The 14,909-nt window shown below is 45.9% G+C and overlaps 1 protein-coding gene across 6 annotated transcripts in view; it reads left to right on the forward strand.

Moving 5' to 3' along the window:
* The first annotated feature begins 6 nt into the window (after positions 1 to 6).
* Positions 7 to 14,909, forward strand: part of Galr1 (galanin receptor 1) — a 109,890-nt gene continuing 94,987 nt past the window's right edge. The window contains exons 1-4 of one of the 6 annotated variants that reach the window (XR_001233014.1): positions 7 to 261; positions 361 to 522; positions 1,183 to 1,298; positions 1,382 to 2,952. The gene's annotated coding sequence lies outside the window, so the exon portion shown is untranslated. Of the gene's footprint in view, positions 262 to 360; positions 523 to 1,182; positions 1,299 to 1,381; positions 2,953 to 4,672; positions 4,763 to 13,584; positions 14,668 to 14,909 lie in introns of those variants that run through there. The other 5 variants (XR_259119.2, XR_259118.2, XR_001233015.1 and 2 more) reach the window with 5 other exon arrangements.

Genomic DNA, 14,909 nt, shown 5'->3' on the forward strand with positions numbered 1-14,909 from the left:
CCCGCCGAGGGACGGGGCCAGGCGCGGGGCGGGGCTCTGCCCGGCGGGGTTCACGCCCCGGTCCAGCGACCTCTGGCCTCCCGCCCTGTCCCACCTGGATCTCGCCCGCGCCGGAGATAGCATCTGCGCGCCCCGGGTCACAGCGGGCCCCGGACGGAGCCGGCACTGGGCCAGAGCCGTCCGCCCCATTCCGGTTCCGGAGGGCCGCTTACCTGGCGGGCCCTGTGTGGACGCGGGGAAGGACGGAAGAAGGAAAGACAGGTAGAAGGGGCACGTGAAACATGTAATTCTAAAACTGCACTGTAAAGGAAGATTAGCATTTAGGACACCAGAGTTACTCAGGCTCTGTTTCCCTTCCAGGAAACTCACTCCAAAAACAATTCTTAAAAGGGTCTTAAAAGTCAAGAAGCCTGTACACTGGGCGCTGGGCCAGTGCCTTTCACCTGTAAAGTGCCCCTCCTACTAACCCTGTCTGCAGGAAGTGCTCTGCTCTGCCCGAGCTGATCGCAGCTTCGAACACAGGTAAGTGGTCTGCCTTACTACATACCCCTCGTGTCTAAACCCCGCAGAAATCGTCACCCACACCGAGGAGGGCGGGTGCTCTTGCTTGTCACCCGGGAAGAATGGCTGTCATCAAGAAATCCAAGGGTAACGAATGCTGGCGAAACTGGGGCTAAGCAGCCCTGCTACATGGTTGGTGGGGATGTAAACTAGTGCAGCCACCATGGAAATCAGTGTGGAAAGTCCTCAAGAAAGCAAAAATAGAAATTCCATTTGGCCCAGATGTTCCCTTTCTATGTGTCTGTCCAAAAGACATCATATTACAGTGATACACGCATACTTATGTTTGCAGCAGCACATTCATATAGCTAAATCTTGGAAGCAGGCTGTATGTCCATCAACAGATGAATAGATAAAGAAAATGTGGTATTTATACACGGTGAAGCACTACTCTGCCATAAAGAAAAGCTTGAGTGATTTGTAGCAAAATGGATGCACCTTGAAACCACAATGTTAAGTGAAATAAATCAGACACAGCTTAACTATCTTGTGGTTTCTCTTATATGAGACGTGTTATGTGCATGAACCAACTCCTCACAAGGAGTATAAACGTTATGCACTGCAGACATGTACTAATAAGAAATAGAATTCTGCCTAAATAACCCTCTTTGTGCCTCTTAGGAACAATTCTTCTGCTGTGATGTAAGTCAGTAAACCTACAGCTTACTCTGTGGGTGGAGTGAGTGCCCATGTCTGCTTTGGGTAACTCCTGGGACCAAGGTGGACTGACCTCAGAGGTGAGGGAGGGAGGGAGGGCCTTGGCCCAGACCCGAGGGGTACGGTGGGTCCTTGCAGAGACTCGACTTGTCCTGTCCCTCAGCAGGAGCAGTGTCGCCCTGGTGCTTGCTGGAGTGTGGATGGCACCAGCCTTCAGGAAGGAGGCAGGTGAAGAAAGTGCAAGGAACACAAGCACCAGACAATAGGACGATCATGGTCCCTTTCTGTCCTCTGGGCCAGCTGTAAGGGAGTAGAACAGCTGGTTGCTAGGGTGGTTTGGGGTTGATGGCTCAACATCCCTCAGAGACTTGAGGATCTGGCAACTGTGCATGTGCTGGCTCTTCAAAGGGGTGGCGATAAGGGCAATAAGGCAAATGCTGAGAGTGAGCAGGGCAGTGACAGCAACCCAGTCTCAAGTCACCTGTAGAGCTCAGGCCAGCAGTGCTGGAACCCTGGACCAGCTTCTGCCCCTCCATGTCTCTTTGATACTTGCCAAGTGACTGCAAGAGGAGACACTGCAGGTGTCAGTAGGCTGGGCTGCAGGGCACCACTCAGGCCACACTGAAAACAGGAGTAGGCGTCCTTCCGCGTCATGCTGCTTCTGCTGGTCTTTTGGTGGCTTGTAGGAACCTCACCCAGCCAACAGTATCTTGGCAGGTGTCAAGCACGCCAAGCTCCAGCTAAGCTTCTTTTTACAGTATTCATGGGATCATACCATGCATATTTCACTGGGGTAAAATACTCATGTAGATAAATAGCCAGACAATTTTAAAAATTTATGGGTCCTTCAAAGAAAACATAAAAATGAATAATAATATTTAATAAGGCAATTTGGTGTTTTAAAAGGTCTTGGCCTACAGGCTCTCCCTCCTTCCTAGTTAGGGAAAGGGTCCAAGATCAAGGAGAGTAGATGGAGGAGGCAAAGCCTGGCACATCACTCTGGGGAAAACTCTATATAAAGATGGCCATAAAGCCCTTGGCAAAATGACAGAGACCCATTTCACTGAACACCATGTCAAGGCATCATTTGACAAGTGATGATCAAAGTCTCACCGTGTCTCTGGCATTTCCGAGAACATCACGAAGCACTTACCTCTTTTTCTCACTGGATGCCAGTCAACCAGAGTGCAGGGAGCTTGGTCTCATAGCCTCTCACACTGCAACAAAGAGCAAGCAACTTTGTGTATGTCAGATATTCAATAAATATTTCTTGAGTTAAACTCCAAGTTGCCCGAGCTAATGGAAGTAAATTAACCTAAGTAATTTCCTATAGGTTTAAAACTGTGTGCTGGGAGTTTGCTTTATTTTTCTCATCAACAGATTTATCTTTGTAATTATACTTTGTTTGCACAAGGCCTAAAATTCATTTGTATCCCTGGTCTGTAATTAACAGTTTGCTAGTGGTAGCCACAAAGCAGATAACGCACTGGTGCGGGAAGGTTGGTTGTTTCGCTCTATGTTCAGTTACTAACTCGGTGGATTCTGCTCTGTTCACACCGGATGCGTGAACATTAGGTGAGTGGATTTCAGAAAGTGCAGCAAAGCCTTATGTGAACAAGGCCAACACTTGACTGCAGACCACAGCCATACACAGACTCACACACAGTCAAAGCCACTTGTCACTTCACTTCTAGCAAAAAAGAGGAAAAAAGGAGATTTGAGGACTGGTTATGTGGGAAAGAAAAAAATTCCTTCCCACATACCTTTGTATCAATTTGTTGATATTTTTGTAAATTAAGTGTTAAAATATTTGTATTTAAGCCTAGTGTTACAATTTTATTAATACATTTTTGATATTACTGCTATCATTTTGTTAATTAAAATAAAAACAGCTGTGCAGAGAGATCAGAGTCACTCTTAATGAATTACAGAACTATATGCACAAGTGTAAGAATTGTAAAAGGAAATGTGACATATATCATAGACATTGGTAGATACACTGTGGTATCTGTCGTTCTGATTGCTTTTAAAATTCCTGTATTTTCTAACATGGCTTGCTTTTCAGTAAGCTCCTAAATTGTTAGAGACCCTCATACTCATAAGTAGACACTTTGAGTTATCATGGCAATCTGGATTTTCCATGAGTGGCCCAACACTAATTCTAGTCCCACAGGGCTCTAGACTCCTGAGGCTTGACCACAAACATCTCCCTTTCTCTCTTGTGCTACTCTCCCATGGAGCCCGGCCATCATACTTAGGGCAGGCCTGGGCAGCCCCTTGGAGCGGCCACGTACACATGCTGTGGCTGATGGCCCTTGTGAGATGCTTGCCGATTACCAGCATGGACTGCCAGCTGTGCCAGTGAAGAAGCTTTCAGATGGAACCTGCCTTTGGGCCCCCCTCATCCTGTGGTCTCCCCTGCTGAGCTCTTGGGTACCATGGAGCAGAAACAAGCTGTCCACTCTGGGCTCTTTCCAAATGCCTGGCCCACCCAGGCTATGCGCATGATACAGTGATATGCTGAGTTTGGAATAGTGTATTACATGTATAACAGCTGCCAGAAGAGTTGGTTAGAATGATGAATAAAAGCACGGGAGTCGTAGGAACCCTGAGAATGTGGATGCCACTTTCTGCCTCTAGTTGTATTGCTGCTTGTAATAACCACAAGTTCCATGTCTAGAAAAGAAAGTTCTTTAATTGAAATCTTATTTATCAAGCGTTCCATTCTTTCATCCACTGATTCATTTATTTAGCCAAGAATGTTTACAGAGCACTTACCTAAGGGGCCTTCCTCAAGAAACTTGAAGTCCTCTGATGTGGACCAGCATCAGAGGCAGGGAGTGTGGCTGAGCACAGAGGCAAACAGCCAACGACAGAGGGCGAGGGACAGAGGCCAAGAGAACTGAGGAAGCTGGGATGTGTAGGAGTTGTCTGGATGAAGGGGACAGGGCAGGAAGAGCTGGCAAAGGGACATGTGCACAAGAGATGCTCCTGAGGAGGGGATGAGCAGGGCAGATCCTGCCACCAGCCCCACAGATGACAGTAAAACAATCACAGTCAAAGCCAGTGTTTATTCACCACCTGTTATGTCCAGGCACCTTTCGAGTATTAACTTACTGGATTCTTGCCGCAAATCTATAAGTCAGACCTTTGATGATCACAGTTTTTTGAGGAGTAACCTGATCACCTGCTTGCTCATGGGCACACAGTTGGTTGCCAGCAAGGCCAGGCTACAGGTCCACTGTTCGGCCCAGCAGAAGTGAGGTCAGGAATCATCATTCCCCTGAGCTGCTCCTGGGTAGCTAAGCATGGCTCACCAGGAGGCCCCTCTCCTTGCGGTCCCTATCTCTGAACCCTTTGTTCACCGGCTCACCCCAGGCTCCAGTGCAGTTAGTACAGGGTGCGATCCTCTGTTCTTGTTTCAGCAAGAAGGACGTTGAAGGGCGCAGTAATGTGGCAAGTCAGCACAGTGACTGGGACTCTGACTGAGACTTCCACTGCCCGTTGGAGGGGGCTGGGGAAGGACCTGATGGGACAGCACTCGGTAAGCACCTTAAACCCATCTCAGTCCCTTGGAGCAGGCACTGTGGGACTCAGCCACATGCACACAGTGTGGGCTTCTCCCCTCCCCTCGCCTCTCTGTATCTGAGCGGGACAGCCCCACCTCTACTCATTTCATAGCTGTGCAGCTGTGATCTAGTGAGCCTAGTTCCTTCATCTGTAGCGTGGAGATAATAGCCGTCTTTACCTCCTTGCTGAACTCTGTCCACAGCCGGGGCACTGCTAACTCTTCTGTGGGTAATCGCCTTGCTCTCTTGTTCAGTGGATGATCCACATCACTTCCAAATGGGATCCAGGGGAATTTGGGGCCAGGTGTGAACATGTGGCCTATGCTGACTTTGTTACAGACCCTTGACTCCCAGCCAGCGTGGCTTGCATGTCACTGGAGGGTTTGCTTGTCAGTTTGGGCTATACCAGAGCACTGGAGATGACGGCTCAAAGTACAGACTCCATCCTCTCAATATTCTGCCGGCTGGAAGTTCCAGATAAAGGCACAGGCCACTAGCATGTCTGCTGGGAGTGGCTTCCTGGTCCACAGAGGGCATCTTCCGGATGTGTTCTAGGTGTGTGTGTGTGCACGGGTGTGTGCTTAGGGACGGAGAGAAACTGCTGTGGCCTCTTTGCACTTCATCTAAGTTTAATTATTTTCCAAAGTCTTCATGTCCAAATATCATCCCTTTGGGGCTTTAGGGGTTTGGCAGATGAATTTTGGGGAACACAGACACTCAGTCCACACCAAAGGGTTTGATTAGCACCTGACAGAAAACACAGTAGCAAAGGTTTCAAATGTCCTGCTCAGTGTATGAATCCACCAACACTGCCTTCTGCATGGGGTTCAGGACCAGCTCCCCAGACAGGTCCCTGAGGGTTTGTGTGCCCTAGACTGGTGAGCTATGGTGTTTCTGTAACAAAATAAATACGTGTAACATGTCCAAAACTAGCCCAGAAGCCATCCTGGCATTGAAGCGAAGCTGGAACAGCCACAGTGTAAAGGGAAGATGGGCAGAGCCAAGAGGCAGATGAGGACATATGGGTGACCACAGGGGTCAGCCCCAGGGAACTGCAGACCTCGGGGAGGAGTACAGGGCCAGAGCAGTGCAGGAAATGGGAGGGGAGCACTTGTGTGAGCCCAGACTGCCCTGGGGCCTGCCTGTCTCCACTGTGCCATTTCCCTGCACAAACATCCAGCACTGCACGTGCGTGCTACGCCACAGTCATTCCCACCCAGGCAGTTTTTCTGGAGTTAGTCCCCAAACTGGGAAAACTGCTTTTCCTGTGAACATTCACTGTTAGGTGTTGAACTATGTCCCCCCAAAAGCTGTGCAAGTCCACACCAGCCAAGACCTGTGAATGTCACCTTGTAGTTAAAATGAGGTCATTAGTGTGGTCCCTGACACAACAGCTAGAGGGACAGGAGACAGCGTCAGGTCTGCCGAGACACCTATGGGGAGCGGAGACAGAGGAAAGATGCCTGTGTGATGAGAGGCAGGGCCAGAGCCATGTGGCCACAAGCCTATGACATGTGGGGCCACTAGCAGTGGGAGGAGGCAGGAGGAACCCTCCCTAGAGCCCTTGGGGAGAGGATGGCTTTCCACACCTTGTTTTCTTAGTTCTGGCCTGCACACTGTGAGGGAATAAATTAAATTTCTGTTGTTTAGGCCCCTTACGTAGATTGTGGTACTCTTTGCAGCAGCCCCAGGAAATGAGTACGGTCTCTTACAGAGAGAAAACTAGAAGGCACGTGAACTGTAGGGGGAAGTGGACATCGGGTTATTCAGCAGCAGAAGACACATAGCCATGGAGTAAAAGGGCAGAGGAGGAAGGGTGCTGGTCCTCATGGAGAGCTAGGCCAGGTAGCCGTCAGGCTCTTAGGCTTTTTATATCCATGGTCCAAACCACCTGGGCAGCTCCTGGGTATAGAGAAAGCTGAGCCCATGACAGTCCCACGGAGCACACAGCCTGGATGTCCCCCACTCGGTGGACAGGCTCAGGCCCTGCTGTCTGTACCCAGTCTTTTCCCACCACAGAGCCCAGAACTCCTCTGAGCTGCTTTGTTCCTGGTGACGCCAGCCCACTTCTGCATCCACTGTCTCTCAAGTATGAGCTTCATGCTGCATCATGTGTGTCAGGCGCTGGTCTCAGCAGAGGTCTCTGTGCTCCTCTGGCAGCCATCATTCTAGCACTAGAGGTTTGCAGAGGAGCCTGGGAAACCCAGAGGACACAGTGAGGTCTACTCAAAGGCCAAGAAGACTCCGGCGAGTCTGGAGAGTGGAAGGGGCATGAGCAGTGGGACACACATGCAGCAAAGGCTCCTGCTGAGATCTATGGGGGGAAAGGCTGGAGGTGTCAGCTGCCAAGCCTTTTGAAGCTGAGACAAATACTTCCCCAAAGACACATTTACTCCATATCTGCCCAAATGCCTTGCAGCCGATGCTGTGCAGGGGCAAGGCACACAGGGTTCAGGAAGGTGTTTACTTTACCTGCAGCAGGGTTCATTCACGGCCCTATTGCAGATGACTCCATCCTGTTGCCCTTCTATATCTTCCTCAGGTCTTCAGTGGCCTCTGCACTGCCCACGGCCACACAGAAAGTCTTGACACTACGTACATGAGCCTCCCTGTTTTCCTTTATCCACAACTGCCTGTACCCTTGGTGGATTCAGCTGATGAACTGTTCCCTTTAATGCTGCAGCATAAATCCTAAGAAAGCCTATTCCAGATGACATATTGTTGCCTATTCCTGATTTCTATCTCAGGTAGATCATGCTGAGCTGGCAACACAAAAGGTACTGGTGCCCAAAGCTGTCAACAGCCAGGGCTGGTAATGGCAAAGAGCAATGAAGAACAGCTGGCAGCAGCAATCTCTCATGGCCAGGAGAGTTTTTGAGACCTGCCAGTAGCTGCCTTTCTGAGTGCCCATAAGGACCACTTACATAGAAGGAGCTGATAGCTGCTGGCATTTGAAGCCAGGGCTGTCAACAGGAACAGAGCTATACTTGGCTAACCTGTGACTTCTTTATGAATTGTGCAGAAACCTCCAGCTGATTGGTAACATCTTAGAAGCTAGAGCAGACACCCTTCTCTTTAGCTGTCCTTGGAGGGGGTGGACAATGGTGGTCGTCATCTGGCTCCAGAAGGTTTCTAACCTATGAGCAGCTTAGGACTTGTGCTTGCCCGTGGCAGAGCAAAGGATGTTTTGAGACTGGACAGGGTCCTGAACAAGTGGTGATTTAGAAGCGTCACCTTGGGCTCTGGAGACAGTGGGTTAATGGGGACAGGTTCAAGTGGAGATGACGCTTAGAGGAATAATAATAATTAGCTAGCACTGAGCAGAACTCCGGTGCTCATCTTCATTACCTCGCCATGGCCTGCCTCTGTCTGCCTTGTGGTCTTGGCAGGTGGAAATGAGGTACCAATTAAACTATTAGTAAACCTAACCCCTCCAGTTGGCTTCTTCCTGGCCACATATTTATAAATCTCTTCTTGAACAAAACATTTCTGTGATCTCATTTCTTCACAGTCTGGGTGAAATGGGAATAAGTAATATTTGACGTTTAACAAACACCATTAACCTTCAGGGTACATTTTCAAGTGTTTGTTATAAAACACTCACAGTCGCCAATTACAAGACAATGACTGGACTGTGCAAGTGAAATAGAACCCAGTAGTATTTTTTTTTTTTAACTGCAGTGAAAGTACTTTTTGGCTTTTAACTTTATTACCCCTTAAAGAATCTGCCAAAGATAAAAGGGACCAGGCTGTGGTTCAATTAATCTGCACATTTTTATTTGTGTTTCTGGGAGTGAACATATAACAGTTATTATGGCAGCCAGAAGCAAAAAACCCTCAAAGATTCACTTGGATTGGAAAATAGAATTTGCTTCTCTATTTGCAGAAGGATGTGTGCCTCAGGTTATTAATATAAATGAACTGACACACAAATGCCTTGGGCACAGGTTATATTGTATAATGTGTGAACTCATTTCCATGGGAGTATAACTTATAGGTAGGTTCATATGGAGAAGAGTAGTCTTCACTTCTCCAAGTTGAAAAGATGTTCAGTGTCCTGAGGACTCTATCTGCAGGTCTGACCTTGCTATTAGCTAGGGACGATGTGTAAACAGGCAGAGTGGAAATGCAGCTCTCCTGCCTTGCCCCTCAGTTTTATCTGAGCTATATCTCACCATTGGCACAGGTAGTGCCACAACCTGGGCACCGCGTGCCAAGGAACTGTTGTGGACCCTTTGCATCCCCACACATCTGATCTCCCACTGTCTTATTGCTGCCCCCAGACTCTCTGTGTCTGCATCTTCCTGTCCACCTTCACCCAAGTGCCTGTGAAGCTTACAGGCAGCTGCCCTAGCTGTTTAACCTGCATCACAGACAGATGAGCTTTGCAGGCCTAAATTGAGCATGCTACCTCCTGCATTAGATCCTATAGTGCTTCCCATAAATTCTAGAATAAAACTCTTGTCTCACCGCAGACCGCCCTCCACTTGCAGTGCCTCAAATTCTCCAAACATTGTTTTTAATCACTCAGGTCTGTTAGCTATTCTCACTGCCATGTGCTACTGTCTATTACTGCCCCTTTGCTTAGTCATTTAGGTCTCCATGGAGATCCTCTCCATGACAAACAGCCATAGATTTCACTTTTGTAAGATGAGATGTTCTGGAGATGGATGGTTGTGAATGTACCTAATACTTTTGGGTTGTATGCCTAACATGGTTACTATGGCAAATGTGTGGTATATGTATTTGATCACAGTAAAAACAAAACAAAGCTAGGCGTGGTGGCTCATGTTATAATCTGAGCTCTCTGCAAAGCTGAAGCAGGAGGAGTGCAAGTGTGATCCCAGTCTGGGCAAATAGTGACTTAGTGAGACCTTGCCTCCAAATAAAACAAGGACTGGGGGTGTAGCTCAGTGTGAAGGGCTTGGGTTCAATCCTCAGTGCCCCCAAAAATTATGTACACATTTAAATATATATATATAATAAGACAATACTCCTCCTCTATTAGGACCCTGTCCAGGAAACATATTTTGATGCAGCCATCTGGTAACTTTTTCAAAAATGTCTACATTCTTTCTGTAAAAGCGTTATGGCACATGTTTGTAGGACCTAATGTTTCCATCCCATTTCCTCCCCTTCCTCCCCTGTCCATCTCTCGATCCTTTCCTTCTTTTCTGTATGTGTCTGCAGTACACAACGTTTACATTCCCATGTGGAGCTGGTACACGGACATGATGCATCTCAGTGCCTTTCCTCATGCTCCATCCTTCCCCTCCCTTCAGCTCTTGATCTCCTCCCCATCTGAGAAAGACCGTCTACCTACTTCCTATCATTTACATTTTATTTTGTTCCTTATTTATAATTTGGTTTCTCACATAGGAGAAACCATGTGAGCGTTGTTTTTGTTATTTCACTTGACTTTATGTTCTCAAGGTGCACCGTTTTCCTACATGTTTCTCAAATGTACCCTTCTTTATGGCAGAGAAGTACTTAACTGTGTGTAAACACCACATTTTCTTTACCCATTAGTCTGTTGATGGACAGGCTGCTTCCAAGATTTGGCTGTTATGAATGTGCTGTTATAAACATGGGTCTGCATGTATCACGGTAATATGATGTCTTTAACTCTTTGGGGAAGACGTAAAAGGGGACTGTGTGGGTCAAATGGAATTTCTTGTTTTAGTTTTTTGAGGAGTTTCCATACTGATATCTGAAGTGGTTGTATAGTTTACATTCCCATCAACACTGTAAAGGGGTTCCATTTTTCCCACAGTCCCCAGCATTAGTTATTATTTGATTTTTTTTTATAATGGCCATTCTTTCTGGAGTAACATGAAATCTGTGTTGTTTTAATTTGCATTTTTAATAGCCAGTGATGCTGAGCATTTCTTCATGTATATGTACTTTTTCTGTGATGTGTCACTTCATTTCATTTGCCCATTTTTGACTGGGTCTTTTATTTTGGGAGGAATATGTCCACATTCTATCAGCATAGCCATATTTCCTGCTTTGAGCAAAGCCAACATATAAAATCCCATACTTACAGCGTGTTTTTAGGTTTTTTTTCATACTGGGAATCAAACTGACAACCTCACCCTTTCCAGGCAGGTGCTGTGCCACTGAGCTATATCCCCAGCCCAAGTCCCACACTTACAATGAGAACTAAAAAAAAGAAGATTCCTGTAACACTTCTCCATTGTTGGTGGAGATTGGTGTAACCACTGTTGAATCAGTATGGAGATTCCTCAAAAAACTAAAACTAGAGGTTCCATTTGACCCAGCTATTCCCTTCTGGGTATCTTCCTAGAAGAATTAGAAGTATCATACCACTGCTTTATATATGTACACCCATGTTCATAACAGCATAGTGTGTAATAGCTAAATCTTGGATATAAACCAAAACGCCCATCAACAGATGAATGGATAAAGAAGATGTGGGGCTTTTTTTTTTTTTTTTTTACAATGAAGTACTATTCTGCCATAAAGAAGGATAAACTTGAAACATGGGTGCATCTTGGGATCATACTCTTAAGTGAAACAAATCAGACACACGTATTTAAATATTGCTTTGTCTTTCTGGTGTGAGAAACCAAATGGGTAAATAAAGACCAAAATGTATAATCGGTATTGTGAAATAGCAAGAAAATGTTCAAATTGGAAGGGGAACAAGGGATGGGGCAAGGGGAAAGGAAGGAAGAGGAAGAATGAAAAGGAGAATAGAGGAAGAATGGAAAGAAAGCTTTTGAGAGTAAGGAGAAAAGTGGTTGAAGAGGGGAGGGGATGGGGGCAAAGAGAAGAACCAAGACATGCCCAGGTGTAAGTTCCCTGTGATGAATGTGTACAGGTACAAATTCCCTGCTGTCGTCTATGTCTAAAGTGTACCAAGACAAGTGATTTTTAAAAAGAAGAAAAAAAGAAGATTCCTTTGAAAATTAAGGTCCCTTTGCTCATTTTTAAATTTTTTTATTTTTAAATTTTTTCCGGTACTGGGAAAATTGAACTCACAACCTTGCGCTTGCCAGGCAGGCGCTGTGCCCCTGAGCTAAATCCCCAGCCCCTTCATTTTTTTATTTTAAAGAGAATAATGAAGAACAATATATATATTTTTATTTTTCATTCTCTTTAGTGGTTGATCAGTCCCCATGTTCATTTTAACAAGTGTTTATAATTCCACTTATAAGTCCAATCTGCCTGTATCAAATCCGATGTGCCACATATTTAGGTCCAGAAAGGCGTCACTTGTCAATACCTGTGTGAGTGAGGAAGCTGGGCATTCTGTGAAGAGTAGGGATAGGAGGAGAAGCCACTGGCCACGGGTCCCAGTCTACCTTCGTCAGAATATCTTGTGCCTCTGTCTTCTAGGTAATAGAAAGAAAACTAGTTTCCAGTTTTCATTTTGAATGTTGCTTAGCTTTAGCTAGAGAGAAACTGCTGGGGGTTTTGGACAGTGTGCTCTTCTGAAAAGTCGGTGAGTAGCTTCTGTTGTGCCTGACTCCAGCTGTGATGCTCTAAACTGGAAAATGAGGCACATGTGTAATCAGGAAGGAGGCTGGAAACTGGGTGCAAGCTCCCATCATTCCTCAGGAGCATCCCAGAATGCATCCAGGGCCAACCTTGTGCCCCTACATCGCGTTCACAGTTTGTCAAACCCTGCATCTTGCTTCCAACTGCTGTGGTGAAAACAACTGCAATGGCCATGATTAGCCAGCACTCTGACATCACTTCCTGGAAACAATAGGGTATGATTTGGGAACTGCCTGTGTTCTTCTGGCCACTGCAGTAACTCGGGCAACTTGTGTGAGGAACTAGGGTTTTAGCTTAAGGATGCTGATTTAATTCCACGGAGAATCCATTTACTAAGCCAACACATTGCCAGGACTTCATCTCATTATTTATTTCCAGAGCCTCCATCCTTGCAGAAACTGTCATGTGTGATGTGTAAATCTATCACTAATACAGTATGGGAAGATGTGCCAGTCAAATGGACTAGGGAAGAGGTCCCCAACCCCAGGTCACAGACACACAGACAGCAAGAGATGAGCTGTGGATGAACAGCAAACCTTCAAGTGTACTTATATTCACTCTCCATCACTTGCATCACTGCCTGAGCTCTGCCTCTTGCGCATAAGTGGGGCATTTGATTCTCATGGGAGCATGGACCTTACTGTGCACTGTGCCTGTGAGGGATCTAGCTTGTCTGCTCCTTATGAGAATCCAGTGCCTGATGATTGGAGGTGGAGCTGGGGAGGTGGTGCAAGGCTGGGGGGCAGCCGCAAATACAGATGAACATAGGCAGAGAAGTTTGCCTGCAGACTCAGACCGAAACTCTACCAGTGAGTGGCAAGTGATTCGGAATTATGGTGAGGTGTATAATCATCTTATTTTATATTACAATGTAATAATAGAATTAAAGTACTCAGTAGGGTAATGCACTTGAATCATCCCAAATCACTCCATCTTCACTGGCCCATGGAAAAACTGTCTTCTACAAAACTGGTCCTTGGTGCCAAAAAGGACCAGTGGGGGCCACTGCTCAAAGAAATAGAAGCAAGAGATTATTTTTCCACCTGTGCATGTATCTATCCATCTAGATATTTAGTTCAAGGAAGTGCTCATCTGATTGAGAGGCCTGGCTGGGGTGGAACACAGGATGTGCATCAAGCTGGAACCACAGGGTCCCTGATGCTGCTATCTTGAGTAGAATTCCTTCTCCGGGAACCTTCATCTTTGCTCTTAAGGATTCAGCAGATCGGATGAAGCCCCCTACATTAACCTGGATCATCTCTTTTACTTGCAGTTACCTGATTGTTGGTGTCAATCACACAAAGCACCCGTGTAGCAACTTGGATTAGCATTTGATGAACTAACTGGCCAGGCAGCCTGGATAAACTGATGCATAGAAATGTTTCCGCCCCAGAGACCAGTGGCAATGTTTCCTCAGAGCGTTTTATGAATCTGTACAGACATCTTTGGCTAACATGGGTATTCCAATATAAATGACTAAAATTCCACATAATGCTATTTTCTTTGCAGTTTTTAGAGTTCTAGTATAACTTAATGTTTAATTGTTATTGCTGGGGGACATATGTATAAATGTTAACATGCATTTTTATTGGTATTCCACACTTTATGAACTTTAAAGAAATAATAACCCTTGGGATAGAAATCTGGATGCTTTTCAAAAAATCGCATTTGTTAGAGATGAAAGATAAAGCACTTGTGGAAACCTCTGAGCTGCATCTGCCTGACACCCTGGTTCCCTAATGGGCTTTTTGTGCTAATGTGTGCCTCTGGACCTCTTTAAAATGCCAAATTGTTCATTTCTTGGAAGGATGCAATCAGTTTTCTGCTGGCTATTATGAAAAATATGGACAAAAGCAAAATTCAAATGCTGTTCTACAAAAATTATTTAATCATATCTGGCCTGTTGTGGAAATTCAAATGAGGCCATATGTTGATGTGTGGCTCTGCAGTCCTGCCTTGGCAGATGCAATTGCAACCAGCTTATTCATCTCTGCAGTAGATTCTTTCAGGATGATGATAGGAGGGCAGGCAAGGGCAACCTTAGAGGAACTTGCGGGTGTTTGAAAAGCCTTCCCCTGCAGGCCCAATAATATCAATTCTCTATTGGCTAATGATGGAAATTCTGACATTCTAACATTATTACTCTGAAGTTTTAATTCATGATAAAGTGCAAATGCTACTGGGAAGAGGTAAATGAAATGAAAACCATCAACTATTTTTTATTTTGGATGGACAAGTCCTTGGTGCCCTTTCAGTAGGAAGAAAGATCATACGTGGAAGTGAGGCATGGTAGTACACAACTGTAATCCCAAACCTCTTAGAGGCTGAGGCATGAAGATCACAAATTTGATCCTAGCCTGGGCAGTTAGTGAAGTAGTGAGACCCTGTATCAAAATAAAAAGAACTAGAGGAAGTTTGGCTCAATACAAAGGCCCTGGGTTCAATTCTCAGTCCTACAAAAGAAAAAAGAAAAAAAGAAAAGAGTGTAAGAGGACACATGCTTGTTGGGTGGTGGTCTGAAAGCAGGTTTCACTTGGAAACTGTGTGCTCTGCCTACCATCTTCTTTCCTACCTCCTATGGACCTGCCTGCCAATGTT

Source organism: Chinchilla lanigera, unplaced genomic scaffold (genome assembly GCF_000276665.1).
Source record: "Chinchilla lanigera isolate Chin_1 unplaced genomic scaffold, ChiLan1.0 scaffold00001, whole genome shotgun sequence".
NCBI lineage: Eukaryota > Metazoa > Chordata > Mammalia > Rodentia > Chinchillidae > Chinchilla > Chinchilla lanigera.